Raw genomic sequence first — 16,373 nt, 5'->3', positions numbered from 1 at the left:
TTTCATAAGTGGAACTGAAAGGAAGGGGAATCCATTTCAGCATACATGGCTGAATTGAAGAGATCGTTTGACCATTGTCAGTTCAGTAATGGGCTTAATGACACAGGGTGAAATTGTTTAGTTTGTGGAATCTCACAAGAATACATTCAAAAATGGCCCCTAAGTGAAGCAGAACATTTAAAAAAGCCATTGAAATAGCTGTATCAATGGAAACAGCAACCAGAGACAGAATTGAACTGCAGTCAGGAATGAAAGTGAGCCTGAACAAAATCGCAATGTTTAAACAGAAACTGGCCTGGCCAAACAAATTGTGACAGGGGGGCATATACGCTAGGTCAATGCAGATTTAAAGGTGAAACTTGTAGAAAATGCAGCAAAGTAGGATACATACAAAGAATATGTTGGGCAAACAAAAATAAATGGAGAGTACAGGGAAGAGTAAAAGATAAAACGTCAAGTTGCAGTTTCATAAAGAGCACTAATCTGCATACTGTTCATGAAAAATCTGATAATTATGAGAGTGATACAGGACTGGGTAGCTTGAGATTTACAATGTGAAAGCTAACAAGAGACAAGCAGTTTTGCTTTCACCAGAAGTGAACAACAAATTAATTAAAGTGAAATTGGACACAGGCTTGGCTGTTTCAGTCATTCCATAAAATGAGTTTGAAAACATTTCAAAGGATATCAAATATCTGAAGCCTACAGATATCTAACTAAGAACTTATACAGGAGAAAAGATCATTTCTGTGGGAATGACATTTGTAACAGTGACATACAGCAACCAAAAACCCACATTGAGCTTATAAAAAACAGGATGACTACCGTTTTGGGGGTGCGATTGGCTGAGACAACTACAACTTGATGGGAGTTCCATCCACGTCCTCTGCAATAAAGTCATCTGAAAGTGAATTAAGAAAGGTTGATGCCATAATGTCTCCATGTTGTATGCCATGAATTGTATCCCAACAGAAGGCAAACAGGTGTTGGTGCCAACCTCTTTGCCTCCGGCTGGAAAGCACATTGGACCATGCTGCCCAGAGGGATCATGAAAGTGATCAAAGCAGTGCTCCAACTACAACAGATTTTGTAGGCAACATATCTGAGAAAGCTTCTGATATATTAATCAAGCAGTTACTTATGAAACGTGGCTTGATTTTAAGCTGGAAGAGAGTTCAAGGAACTTCAGGAAAGTTGCAAACATTCAGCTTTTGTGAGTATAAAGAACCAGAATCTACTCTGCATGCATTAAGGTTATTGCATGAACTTCAAGTGGGAGACAAAAAGCTGTTTGAAAAAGTAAATGCAGAGTCAAAAGCCCTGCTGGATGAATGAAAAGCCAAAAATAAAGGAGTCAATGGAGACAGAGGATTCTTCAGATGATGTTCTGGATGAGGAAACCAAGAGGAGAGATCAAATCATAACGGGAGCAATAGATGGATTAATAAGAGAATACGCCAGTGAACTAAATGCACCTTCCCAAAATCAAGTTGCACAAATTAGAAGAACAAGGAATGAGAAGAAAAGAGTGTTGTGTATTTAATATTTCAGTAATATTTGAGTAATATTTTATATATATCAGTTGATTAAGCATTCTTGTTCTTTTAAATAATTTATTATGGGTTAGATGTACAAATACGTGAACTGCATATGTCATGATGCTAACACGTGATATGTGATCATCTCGCTTAAAGTAAAAGATGAAACACAGAAACATAGAAAATAGGTGCAGGAGTAGGCCATTCGGCCCTTCGAGCCTGCACTGCCATTCAGTATGATTATGGCTGATCATCCATCTCAGAACCCTGTATCTGCCTTCCCTCCATACCCCCGATCCCTTTAGCCACAAGGGCCATATCTAACTCCCTCTTAAATATAGCCAATGAACTGGCCTCAACTGTTTCCTGTGGCAGAGGATTCCACAGATTCACCACTCTCTGTGAGAAGAAAATTTTTCTTCATCTCGGTCCTAAAAGGCTTCCCCTTTATCCTCAAACTGTGACCCCTCGTTCTGGACTTCCCCAACATCGGGAACAATCTACCTGCATCTAGCCTGTCCAATCCCTTTAGAATTTTATACGTTTCAATAAGATCCCCCCTGAATCTTCTAAATTCCAGTGAATATAAGCCTAGTCGATCCAGTCTTTCATCATATGAAAGTCCTGCCATCCCAGGAATCAATCAAGTGAACCTTCTTTATACTCCCTCTATGGCAAGAATGTCTTTCCTCAGATTAGGGGACCAAAACTGCACACAATACTCTAGGTGCGGTCTCACCAAGGCCTTGTACAACTGCAGTAGAACCTCCCTGCTCCTGTACTCGAATCCTCTTGCTATGAATGCCAGCATACCATTCGCCTTTTTCACCGCCTGCTGTACCTGCATGCCCACTTTCAATGACTGGTGTACAATGACACCCAGGTCTCGTTGCACCTCCCCTTTTTCTAATTGGCCACCATTCAGATAATAATCTGTTTTCCTGTTCTTGCCACCAAAGTGGATAACCTCACATTTATCCACATTAAATTGCATCTGCGATGAATTTTCCCACTCACCTAACCTATCCAAGTCACCCTGCATCCTCTTACCATTCTCCTCACAGCTAACACTGCCGCCCAGCTTCGTGTCATTCGCAAACTTGGAGATGCTGCATTTAATTCCGTCATCTAAGTCATTAATATATATTGTAAACAACTGGGGTCCCAGCACTGAGCCTTGCGGTACCCCACTAGTCACTGCCTGCCATTCTGAAAAGGTTAGATGCAAGAAGTTAGACTTGCGTCTCTTGGTTCTCTTGTTTTCCTTTGTACTATTTTAAAGTTTTGAAGTTACAAAACATAACAACATTGGGCTCAAATTTGCTGACAGGACACCACTCAAATAGCTAACCTATCTCCTTGTCACTATCCATGATTATGCCAACTACAATGGGGTCATCAGCAAATTTGTAGATGCTTCGGAGCTACGCTGAGTCACACAGCTGTTGATATAGAGCATTTCCATATGCCATTTCTTTACTCCCCATTAACATTTCTACTATCTCTGTCTATGAGGGAACTACATTAGTCTTTTCCTCCTCATATACCAATAGTTGCTGCTATTGTCTATTTTTATGTTTCTTGCAGTTCACTTTCATTCTGTCCTGCTCTTCTTTACCAATTCCTTGGTCTTCCTATGCTGAATACTAAATTACTCTCCACCTTCATGCTCAGTGCTATTTTTGACAACTTTATAAGCTTCTTCCTTTGATTTAATATTATCCTTAATTTACCCTGTCAAAGGAATTTAGATAGGCAGCTGAACAAAATAATTCAAGTTAAAGAAGTTGAGGCAAGGACCTGATCTAGTAAAGCTTTGCTAATCCATGTACTTAAAGTACATCTTTAATACTCTCTTTCTGTAATCAAGTACGAGTGATAGACTGTTTAAAGCTTCCCTGTCAAAAGTACTTTGATTTATGAACTCATTATTGGTGTTTATTTTTCATGGTTTTCATGACTGTTTGTTACTTTAAATTTCCATATAATCAGTTTTTGATGCTTACATCCAGTTGAAATCCCAAAATTAACTCTGAGGATCTTCAAAACTGTGTTGGGAACCAGTCATTTTTTCAATACCAGCAGTTTAAAGAGACAATCAACAATTTAATAAATTACATCACCAGAAGACAACAGACTATTTCAGTCGTATTTTACATCTTACGAGCATTCTGAGCAACAGTATGCACCAGAAGATATCATTTGAATAGGTGGGAATTTCCGAACAAGTGAATCAAGCACTCCTGAATTGTGGCCTCCACCATTACAGGTAACTTCAGGTAAGAGTGCTAAAATGGGGAATAAGGGACCCAAGGGTGGAGATTCAGAATTGACCGACTGGCACAGAGGGGTCGGGTTTTGAACTGGATTTCAGGCATGTGTCTGGGGGTTGGGCGGGAAGGTTGAGATTAGATTGCCGTTGGTAACCCTATAGTTAGATGCAAAGAGCATGAGGGCAGGTTCAATTGTTCATGGAAAGCAATAACTGGTTAAAGGCATGAAGAGCAGTCAGGCATTACATTCAGTATTTGCACCGGGCAATTAGTCGTTGAGGAGGGTACAATCAATGGCCAGTTTAGAATGGCAGTAGAAGTGTGATCTTCTGACTATTAGTCAGATTTTTGGGAAGGGTCCTCGGTGGCTGAGTGGGCCAACTAGCTGGTGGGGTAGAGTGTTACTGAAGAAGTGGGAGGTGCCCAGTAAGACAGGGTTAGGGGTCTCAAAGTGGGAGCCAAATATGTAAACCACTTTAAATGCACCCACTGAGTCAAGTTCCCAGTGTCAGCTTGGCTGAAGCAAGTCCCCTTTAAATAAGAGCAAGGCGAGTATCAGAAAAATGGTGAAGACTGACCTCAGACAGAGCAGCCGTTCACTCTTTCCAAAAAATTACAGAAGTTCTGTCCAGGGATATGATATTTGACCACTGCACATTTCCAGTTCCTTCATGTATTAACACTTCAGATGCATGGAGGTCAAAGAACGAAAGCTTGTGCTTACTGTATTTGACATTTCAAAGTATTGAACACTTTATCTGGGCAAGCAGACTTCCACTTTGCAGAATACATTCAGTGGCCACTTTATTAGGTACGCCTGTACGCTTGCTCATTAATTCAAAAGTGTGTGCACATCCATCGCGAGCGATGAGGACCACTGACATCCCTGAGCGGGTGTGTTTGTTATTTGTGTGTCCGGAGGTGATGGATGAGTCCAGTCCATGCCAGGAAGTACCTCCCACACATGGGGCAAGTGCGTGAAGGTTCTGTGGTCGAGGTGCCTGCTGCTCATTCTTTCTACTGTTGTCGTTTCCTTTTTGTTTCAGCATTGCAATTCTTTTCAGCTTTGGATGGCAACTGTTAGTCTCGCAAGACCACGGATCTGTGCCTGGAAAGACTTGCTTCAGTCTCTCCAGGGCACAGGCCTGGGCAAGGTTGTGTGGAAGACCGGCAGTTGCCCAAGCAGCAAGTCTCCACTCTCCATGCCACCAATGCTGTCCAAGGGAAGGGCAAGGGCTGATACAGCTTGGCACCAGTGACGTCACAGGAGTTGCCAGAGTGAGGCTGAAGACAACGTTGGACTGCCTTAGGGACTCCAGCTCTGGATTTGTCCTCAGGGTTTACTCCTGAACCCTTTCCCATAAGTGGGTATGGCCGCAAGGCAGCAGAGGTTTGAAATCAGAGTTTTCCCTCTCTTAGATGGACTGCCTTCCCAGGCTGACGAGCTCCATCTACCTGAAGCACTGGTTTTAAGGCGCCAAGACCTGCCTTCGCCCCTTCTCCTGTCAGTAGAAACAGTTCTGCTGGGCTTAGAGGCTAAGCCACACGAGAAGGCCAGGAGTTGGACTTGGTTGTCAGAGGGTATTTGAGGCGCATGCCGTGAGGAGCACTTTTAGGTAGTGGGAGCTTGTCCCCACTACCACTCCTCAGCTTGACAACCTTTTCAGCTTTGGTGACACCTTTATTGAGAAGGCGACATGTTCCCAAGAAGTGTGATTGATCTCGAGGGCCTTAAGTGAAGTCTTGAGCTGGTCCTTGACTTGTTTTTGCTGACCACCACAAAGGTACTTCCCTGAAGAACAACTGCTTGGGGATACGATTGCCTGATATCCTGACAACATGGCTTGCCCATCAGATTTGATGTTTTGTCAGCAATGTGTGGGTGGTGGGCATGTCTGATGCAGACAGCACCTCCTTGACAGGAATTCTGTCTTGCAATTGATTTTCATGATCTTTCGTAGGCATGACAAGTGGAAATAGTTCAGTCTATGTTATGTTTCACGTACACAGTCCACATGCGTAGAGGAAGGTGGGTAGGATGACAGCATGGTAGATATTCAGCTTGGTCTTCAGAATAGTATGCCTTTTCCCCTAGACAGTGTCACGTAGTCTCCCAAAATTAGCACTAGTCTTGGTGATCCTGCAGCTGACCTCATCGCCAATGTAAACTGCTCTTGAGAGGGTCCTGCTGAGATATGTGAACTTGTGGACTGTCTGGAGCTGCTGTCTGTTAACAGAGATGGATGGCTCCAGATCGGGTTGATCTGGGGCTGCTTTGTGCATGACCTCCACCTTCGTGGTACTGATGGTGAGACTTATATTGTCACATGCAGTGGAAAATTTGTCAAAGATGTCCTGCATGTCGAACTCAGAGCTTATATTCGTCAGCGAATAGGACATCTCTCAGCATCGTCTCTTTGACCTTAGTAAAGTTTTGAAGCCTGCGTGTGTTGATCAGCTTGCCATTCACCTGTATTTGTCGTGGATTCCAGGGTCACTACCCCAGAGTGCTTCAGTCAACGCACTGAACATCATGCTGAAGTAGGTGCATTCAGTTCTGGTCACCTCACTACAGGAAGGATGTGGATACTATAGAGAGAGTGCAGAGGAGATTTACAAGGCCGTTGTCTGGATTGGAAAGCATGTCTTCTGAGAATAGGTTGAGTGAACTTGACCTTTTCTCCTTGGAGTGATGGTGGTTGAGAGTGACCTGATAGAGGTGTATAAGATGATGAGAGGCATTGATCATGGGTGTAGCCAGAGGCTTTTTCTCAGGGCTAACATGAGGGGGCATAGTTTTAAGGTGCTTGGAAGTAGGTACAGGGGGGATGTCAGAGGTAAGTTTTTCACACAGAGAGTGGTAGGTGTGTGGAATGCACTGCCAGCGAAGGATACGATAGGGTCTTTTAGGAGACTCTTAGATAGGTACATGGAGCTTACCAAAATCGAGGGCTATGCAGTAGGGAGACTCTAGGCAGTTTTTAGAGTAGGTTACATGGTTGGCACAGCATTGTGGGCAAAGGGCCTGTAATGTGCTGTAGATTTCTATGTTCTATGCTCACCAGCACACATCACTGCTTGACCCCATTTGTGACTGAGAAAGCAACAGAACAGTCACCATCATCGAACTCATGGGCTGACATCCCGTCATGAAACTGTTTGACCATGGTGATGAATCTGCCAAGGCAACCAAACCTCGCCGTAATCTTCTAAATAGCTAATCAGCCAATCGCATGGCAGCAACTCAATGTATAAAAGCATGCAGACACAGTTAAGAGGTTTAGTTGTTGATTAGCCTAAACATGAGAATGGGGGAGAAATGTGATCTAATTGACTTTGTCCATGGAATGATTGTTGGTGCCAAACGGGGTGGTTTGATTATCTCAGAAATTGCTAATCTCCTGGGACTTCCATGCACAACGGTCTGTAGAGTTTAAAAAGAATGGCGTGAAAAAAACAAAACCATGCATCCAATGGCAGCTGTTCTGTGGGTGAAAATGCTGCCTTAATGAGAGAGGTCAGCGAAGAAAGTCGAGACACATTCAAGCTGATAGGAAGACAACAGTAATTCAAATAACCATTAGTCTATCAGTGGTGTGCAGAAGAGTATCTGTGAATACACAGCATATCGAGCCTAGAAGGGGATGGGCTACAGCAGCAGAAGACCATGAACATATACTCAGTTTCCACATTATTAGGTACAAGACGTAGCTAATAAATTGGCCACAAAGTTTAAGTAGAACACCAGAATATTATTAAATCGCAAGAATTGAAAGGCATTCATATTCAAAGGGCATCACTGTAAGTTAATGCAGAGGTTAAGCAAGCAATTAGGAAAATAAAATGATAGTGGTATAAGAGTAAAGATGCCATTCAGTTGTTGTATCAAGCATTGCTAGTACTGTTTCTGGTGCATATACAGATGTGGTCACTCTACTGATAGAAGGATATATTTGCAACACAGAGACCATTCGAAAGCTCACCAGGTTGATTCCTGGGGTGGGCAGTTGTCTACTGGGAAGAGATTAAGCAACTTGTGCTTCTGCTCTCAAGAGCCAAGGATAGTGAGAGGTGATCTCCCGGAAGCACATTGATTTCTAACAGGCCTTGACAATAGATACAAAATAAGGATGCTAGATATATGCAAGACAGGGACCAATAGACTTTTGGATATTATGGGCATGGGGTTAGTGCAGGAAAATGATGTTGACCACTCCATCAGTGCTGATCTTATTGAGAGGTGGAGTGTGTCCAAAAGGACAAATAGCCTCCTCCTGTTTCTATTTTTATGTTCTTAACATTGTGATCAGCTGTGACAATTAAACGTGTGCAGTGATGATCAGTGTTGAAGGCTTGTCCATATATCATCTCATTCTCTACTCCTTCGTGCTGACTAATATACCATCAGTGACTTCTCAAATACTGCAGCTGCATTTAGCTAAGCAGAGGTGCTACATCTAATGAAGCAGACTCCTACTGCCCCTACTATATGTCTTCTATTTTATTTCACAGGCAAGATTTGAGCATCACAGGCAAGTGCACCTCTTCTTGCTCGTCCCCAACTAGCCTTGAATGATTAGCGAAGCCCTCAGTTTGAACAGTTACAGACCACAAGTTGAAACTACTCCCACGGTTGGGTAGGGAATTCCAAGATTCAGACTGAATGATGATGAAGGAATTATAATGCATTTTCACATCAGGATGATTTGTGACTCATGACTTGTGAGTGGTAATTTCCCAAGGCGCTTGATTATATTACCCTTCTGGAAGGAAAGGGCTGTCAGCTTAGAAGGTGTCAAAGTAATCTAGGTGTTTAGTCAGTGACACACACCACAGTCATGGTGCTCCAGTGGTGAAGGGAATAAATGTCTAGGATGGCATAAACAATGCCAAAATGGAACTTTTTTTGTCTTGGAAAATACTGAGGATTTTAAGTTAAAGGCATTGCATACATTAAGGCACAGAGAAACCATTCCATCAATTGTAAATAGTGGAAAGAATGTTGGGAGTTTTGTTTACACATGAACTACAATGCATTATTGAAAACCCATGTGTCCAACTTGCCCATCTGAACTGGTGCATGGTGAAAATGAGGTCAGTGCACCATCAAAGTAAATGGTTTCCTTAAGGAATTTTCGTCAACAAAGGCCCATTTACACTTTCTACATATGTGAAGGCCCTGACAGAGAGAATATCTGGTATGAGACACATGCTTACACATTCTCTCCTTCCCTCTCCAAAATCTCATCATTTAAACTTTTCCTTTGCATGTTATCCAGGAACAATCAATGGAGAAGCCTAAAATCTCAGCCAAGTAAATAGATAGAACCTCTGAAGTCATCAAAAAGTCTTCAAGCACTTATCACCACTCGCCTAGCAAAGTACTTCAACTTGCAACAATTATAGAAAATGTCAAATGTTTATAGATTGCACCAACAGCCACAATGAAGTTAGGGTATTATATTCCATTTAGATACCACAGGTGTGGATCCTTCCTACTCCTGGTGGCCACTCATTAATTGTAGCTATGAGCTCAAAGTGGTAGCACAGCATCAAATCAACACATCAAGTTACCCTACAATCTTCCCGCTGTGCACATTTGCAGCAGACATTCATTGTCTGTGTGCTAAAGCCCTTACCAATAAAGAACTCAGCATGAGTCATTCCATAACTCTGTGTATGCAGCTGATGCCAGTTTTCAATTCGAAGGGCAGTCATGAAGCTCAGAGGGATGTGACTAAAGCTAAATGATTCCTTCTCTTGCTTTACTGATAATGTGATCACATCACTGATTTTATGAAAAACCGCCCTCCTCAAAAATAATAAACAAAACCTAATGAATTATAAACAATCAATCAAGATCCAAATATTTCCTCATCACTTTCTAATTGATATGAAAGGGCAAAAATTAGTTTCAATGACTAAGGTTTGTTTGCCCGTACCTTGCAGCAAAATACAAAATTACAATGGTAAATTCAGCATGGGTTAAATTTTTATGGTTAAATCAAACTGTAGCTTTTCTCTGATGCACATTTTTAGTGGACAGTTGATGTATGTGGCAAGGGTGTCTAGCAATAGCCAGCAAGATAGGCATCTCTTGGTTTCAAGTGAACAGTTGTTGAGTTGTGATAGTGGATATTAAACAGGTGTGAAGTAAACATCCAAGTGCTGAAGGTGGTGAATTTGATACCAGTCAGGCTGTAAATGCCGTTGTGGTTAACCACATTTAATTAGGTTGAGACTAAATGAGTAGGTACTACTTAACTGCAGTTTATCACAGGAAGATGAGCTAGGAGCCAGCCTAAGGGCCATGGAAAAGTAAATCAACCTCAGGCCTAGAACACGTCCATCACAGAAAAGAGAAATATGATAATATAGCAGCAGATAGGAAGTTAAACTGAAGGAAATTTTGTATTTCAAACTAAATAATATCCTATACACAAGAAGGCTCATATTGCAAGCAACAAAGTAGCTTCCAAAGATTTCTTTTCACAGGAAAAATGTAATATTCTGATGCCCTTTCTTGTACATTTATAGACAGCTATTTATGAAATAGGTTTAGATTTGATTGACATTGTTAGACATTCAGGCATGCTATAATTTTCAACATTACCCATCTGCATGACCTCCCATATCGTTCCAGGCATAATTCAAGACACTTGCAAATCCTCTCAGCAGGCCTGGATTATTAAACTCTCTGGGTTGTTTTCACTCCAAATAACTGACTAATATCTTGAGTATGAAGGTTTATCCTCATGGCTTTATACAAAAACTAAATATTTGAGTAGCATGACAATTTACAGGCAGTTTATGGATGAACCAAGACTTAGTACATCACTTCGTTTACTTTTAAATAAGACCGATCTAGGGAATCAAAATCATGATGTTTTACACACAAAACTAAATCATTATAATTTACCAACTTATATAGGAACCTAGCATTTCCGATTGTTTTTGGATTAGATAGAGGTAATCTTATTTTTTTTGGAAGTGAAGGTCATAAATGATTAATATTGGAGGTGTGGTTGATGCAGGTGCCATTTCAAATGAGAACTGCACTGATATCAGTGTTCAATATCTACAGATAAATGAACTACGGGGAATAGTAAGCCATAAACAGTGGCAAGTTCTGAATGTTGAAGCATGCTTTGTACTGAACCTGGACAATCTGAAGCAGAACCAATGGGAAACCCAATGGTTTCGGAGAGAAGCACGGCTAAGAACAGGTAAGCTTTTTATTTGCTGTATGTAAATCCTTAGTTCTTAATTCAATGTTGGCAGGATCATATTTAAGGCAGTGGAAAGCTCCTCCTGTAAGATGTGGGATTTTAGAGTACCTAACCGTCTCCCTAGTAATTACATCTGTGAAAACTGCCCCCAACTTCAACTCCTGACTGACCAGGAAAAGGAACTGGAGGTGGAGAGCTGGATTTACTCAGCACCATCCAGGAGTCTGAAAACCTCATAGATGAAACTTCTACTGAGGTGGTCATAATCAAAGTGCAGGCTTCAGATAGATAATTAGATTATGAGGACATTTTTATTGTCATTTAGTAATGCATGTATTAAGAAATGATACAACGTTCCTCCAGTGTGATATTACAGAAATACAGACCAAGACTGAAAAACTGAAAAAAACCACATAATTACAGCATATAGTTACAACAGTGCAAGCAATACTGTAACTTATAGAAGAACAGACCATGGGCACAGTATAAAAAGTCTCAAAGTCTCTCGAAAGTCCCAACATCTCACGCAGACGGTAGAAGGAAGAAACCTCTCCCTGCCATGAGCTTCCAGCGCCGCAAACTTGCCGATGCAGCATCCTGGAAGCACCTGACCACAGTCCGACTCTCAGTCCGTCTGAGAACTTCGAGCCTCCGACCAGCCCTCTGACACCGAGCACTGAGCACCATCTTTGCCGAGCGCTTCGACCCCAGCCCTGGCCGCCAGCAACAGGCAAAGCCGAGGATTTCGGGCCTTCCCTCCAGAGATTCTCGATCGCACAGTAGCAGCGGCAGTGAACCGGGCATTTCAGAAGTTTCTCCAGATGTTCCTCCGTGCTTCTCACATCCGTCTCCATCAAATCAGGTTTGTGCGCGGTACTTATTTAACAAATATGCTATCATTTCACTGGAGAGGCCGCGTGCGCTGCATCACGCCACCATCTTCTCCTCCCTGGGTGACCACCAGGAGAAGGAAGGGAAGCAAACTGTCAATGTGGGGTTCCTCTGTGGCCATTCCCCTCAGCAATAAGTATACCCTTTGGGGTACTACTGGGGAGGGGTGGGAATGACCTATCAGAGCTTAGTGGCACTATAGTTGGCTGTGAGGTCCAGCAGGGAAGGGTAAACTCAAGAAGACAGATAGTGAAAGGAGACTTGATAGTTAGAGGGATGGGCAGAAGAGAGTCCAGAATGGCATGCTGCCTCCCAGGTGCGAGGGTCCCGGATGCCTCAGAGTGGCTGCAGAAAATTCTCAAGGGGGAGGGTGAGCAGCCAGAAGTCATGGTGCACATTGGCACCAATGACATAGGTGGAAAAAGGGAAAAGGTCCTGCACAGAGAGTATAGGCAGTTAAACAATAGGCTGAAGACCAGAACCTCAGATCTCTGGATTACTCCTGGTGCCACATGTAGTCAGGGTAAGAACAGGATGACAGTACACATGATTGAGTGACTGAGGAATTGGTGCAGGAGGCAGGGTTTCAGGTACTTGGATCATTGGAACCTCTCGTGGGACAGGGATGACCCATACAAGAAGGATGGGTTGCACCTGAACTGGAGAAGAACCAATCTCCTAGTCAGCAGATTCACTAGTGCTACTCAGGAGGGTTTCAACTAACCTGGCAGGGGAATGGGAACCAGAGCATCAGGTCAGAAAGTAGAGGGATGGAAAAGAAGGTAGATGTCTGGGCCAGTAAAACAGGCAGGAGCAAAGTAACAGATAGCTTGAAATGTGTGTATTTTAATGCTAGAGTATTATGGATAAAGGTGAAAATCTTAGAGCGTGGATCAGTACATGAAAATATGATGTTGTGACGATTATAGAGATTTGGTTGAGAGAGGGACAGGAATGGGTGCTTAATGTCCCAGGGTTTTGATATTTTAGAAAAGATAGAGAGGGGGGTAAAAGAGGGAATGGGATGGAGAGAACTGAACTACTAATCAGGGACAATATCACAGTTGCACTCGGGGAGACATTTTTGTGTTTGCCCATCGTCGTTGCTGAGGATCTCAACACCATTATGATGGTGTCGAGACTAGCGCATCATTTGGATTTAAGTGACGGAGAGTTGCACAGCGTCTGCCTCACTCTCTCTTCCCAATTCCCATTCAGATCCAGTGGCAAGACGGAGTGCAGTGGATGACCAGGACATCTTCTGTGTCTTGTCTTGCTCTACACTTTCCACAACACTTGCAGAGACCGCCTTCTTGACCGTTGGATCTTCCATTGGTCTCGTCCGCTCAGTTCGCCGGAGTCTGTCTTCACATGCAGGGATAGACAACTCCCTATCTCACTGAGGGTTTGAGACCCGTCAGCTACCCTTACCTGGTTTAGCCGGCTTGTCGAAGCCGTTGCCCGGAGTGTGGCTGCTGTCGCATGCAAACAGCTACGGGGAGCCACAGGTGAGAGCTGAGTGCTAGGTGGGGACAAAAGGTGGACTAACCGCCTTGAAAAAGAAGCGACATGTTCCCCCACAAGAGGTGCTACCCCTTCCTGACACCCCATGCACCCCCAGGGGAGACATAGAGAAATAATGGCAGACTTCTCCAATAAGTCTATATTGGTAGAAATCAAAAATAGGAAGGGTGTAATCACTCTGATGGGATTGTACTGCAGACCTTCCCAATGGACACAGGGACGTTGAGGAAAAAATATGCAGGCAGGTTAAGGAAAGATGTAAAAACAAAGGGGTTGTAGTCGTGGGAGATTACAACAAACAGGGACCTGTTTGTTGTAATCCCCCATGACAACAGGGACCTTCTTAGTGCAAGAGGTTTAGATGTGGCAGAATTTGTTAAGTGCATCCAAGAGGGTTTCTTAAATCAATATATAGATAGTTCAACAAGAAGAGGGCTGTACTGGACCTGGCGTTAGCTAATGAGTGTAGCCCCCCTGGCCAGCCTCAGGGTCGCTCAGCTCGCTGTTATCTAGGGAAACAGCCCTCGGTCCCACCAAACTGGGTAATAGTTTGTGTGGATGCTGTGTGATGTACCCCACCCCGCCCAAATAACAGACAATACACCAGACACAATTAAGTGATTTAGAGTTTATAGATATTACTGGAACTATATGATTAATAGAGAATAAAATATAAAAGGAAAGTAAAAGGTGCCACACTTATCAAAGTTCAATCTCTTCGTGCACAAAAAAGTTGGAGCTCAGGACCCTTCTCCTTCACCCTGCGACCCCTCAGACCGCCTCGACCGGCTGCCTGGGACAAACAACAGTGGTTGACCAGACGCTCCACACGAGTCTGTCTCCATCTCCTCGCTGAACGCCCTCCTCAGAGTCTGACCCCGTTAGCGGACTCACAGCACCTGCTCCATCCTCTGTCTCTCTCTCCCACCTTCAGCCTCAAAACCCCGCGCATACAAATCTTCCAGATACACCAAAGTCATAACAACTATCCCAATTGGTTCATAACATCCTCTTATCACCCTTAAACCACAACAAGCTGCTAGCGCAAAGCTTTCTCAGCGTTTAGCATAACAAAGAAGCATTCCCGATTATAACATAACAAAGAAGCCATTTTATTTAGCCTCCGCAGTAACATAAAAGACGAAACCCCCTTACATGTGTCTGGCCAGGTGACCGAACTTTCAGTGGGTGAGCAGTTAGGGAACAGTGACCACAACTCCTTAAGTTAAAAGATATCATAGCTATATCTATATCATAGATAAGGATAAGCATGGACCTTAAGTAAGAGTATTAAATAAGGGCATTTCAAAATACAAGAGCATTAGATAGGAACTAGGGAGAGTTAATTGTGGAGCAGCTGTTTTTGTGCAAATCCACATCTGATATGTGGAGGGTGTTTAAAGACCTGCTGCACAGAGTACAGCATAGGTACAATACGGTTTATTAAAAAGGAAGGACAAGGATAACAAGGTAAGAGAACTTCGGATGTTGAGAGAGAAGGGGAATTCGGTCAAGAAGAAAAAGGGAAAGAATCTAAAGCTTGGGAGGCTAGAATCAAACAGAGCCCTTGAGGATTATAAGAAAAGAACTCAAGAAGGGAATTAGGAAGGCCAGGAGGAGCCATAAAAAGTCCTTGACAATAAGGATTAAAAGAGAATCCCAAAGCATTCTACATATTCATGAAGAGCAAGAGGATAACTTGGGAGAGGGTAGGACCACTCAAGGGAGGAACATTTGCTTGGATGAGTACTTTAAATCAGTATTTACCAAGGAGAAGGATGAAGAGGATAGGGAGATTAGCACTGACCATATAAATATGTCAGGACATTTTGTGGTAATGAAGGAGGTAGTGTTGGGTCTCTTAATGAGCATTAAGATGGACAAGTCCCCAGGGCCTGATGGGACATACTGCATGTTATTGAGAGAGGCAGGCGATGAGAATGCTGTGGCCTTGATCAGTAACTTTGCGTTCGCTCTAGCCACAGGTGAAGTCCTGGAGGACTGATGAGTAGCTAATTTTGTCCCATTATTCAAGAAGGGAAGCAGGGATAATCTAGAAACTGTACACTGTTGAGCCTCATGTCAGTAGTAGGGAAGCTACTGGAGAGAATTCTTAAGGATGTACTCGTATTGGATCACTTATGTGCACCAGAAAAGTATTGGTACAGTGAATTCAACTTCTCTTTTAAATGTGAGTTGTGCTTCAGTTAGGAGCCATTTTTGAATGCTTTCTTGTAACATTCCACAAACTGAATGACCTCTTAGTGCATCATTAAGCTTATCCTTGAACTTACAATGCTCAGACAATCTCTTCAATTCAGTCATGTAAGCGAGAAATGGACTTCCTTTCCTTTTGATTCTGTTTATGAAACCTAATACATTCTGCAATCAACAATGAATTTACTTCAAAATTTTCCTGCTTTACTTTCATTATATATGCGAAGCTCTTTTCAGCTGGTGTGGTTGGAGCAGTTAAACTTCTAAGCAAACTGTAAACTCTTCCACCTATTACACACAGCAAAACTGACACTTGTTTCTCAATGGCTATTGTACTTCCTTCCAAATACTGCTCAATTCATTCAGTATGCATCAGCCAATTATCTTTTGTGCAATTGAATACATCTACCTTTTCAATGTAGTCAACTATTTTCACTTTCTTTAATTATTTATTATTATTATCACCCAGTGCTAACTGTTTATGGATTTTCTGCCCTTTAAACTTAAGCGTCTCACAACACTTGCGAAGAAAAAAAAACTTGCTGCGCTTTAATTTTACTCAAAATTCTTTCTCTTCACCCTTGTAAAGACAGAACATATTGCAATTCAACAGGTAGGTAGTCATTTTGGGTTCATTTTAAAGCTTTCTTGTTGCCACTGTGATGTCTTGTAAATCCAAAACTAATCAAAAGAATAACACT

Source organism: Mobula hypostoma, chromosome 14 (genome assembly GCF_963921235.1).
Source record: "Mobula hypostoma chromosome 14, sMobHyp1.1, whole genome shotgun sequence".
NCBI classification, from domain to species: Eukaryota; Metazoa; Chordata; class Chondrichthyes; order Myliobatiformes; family Myliobatidae; genus Mobula; species Mobula hypostoma.
This window is presented reverse-complemented; position numbering follows the sequence as displayed.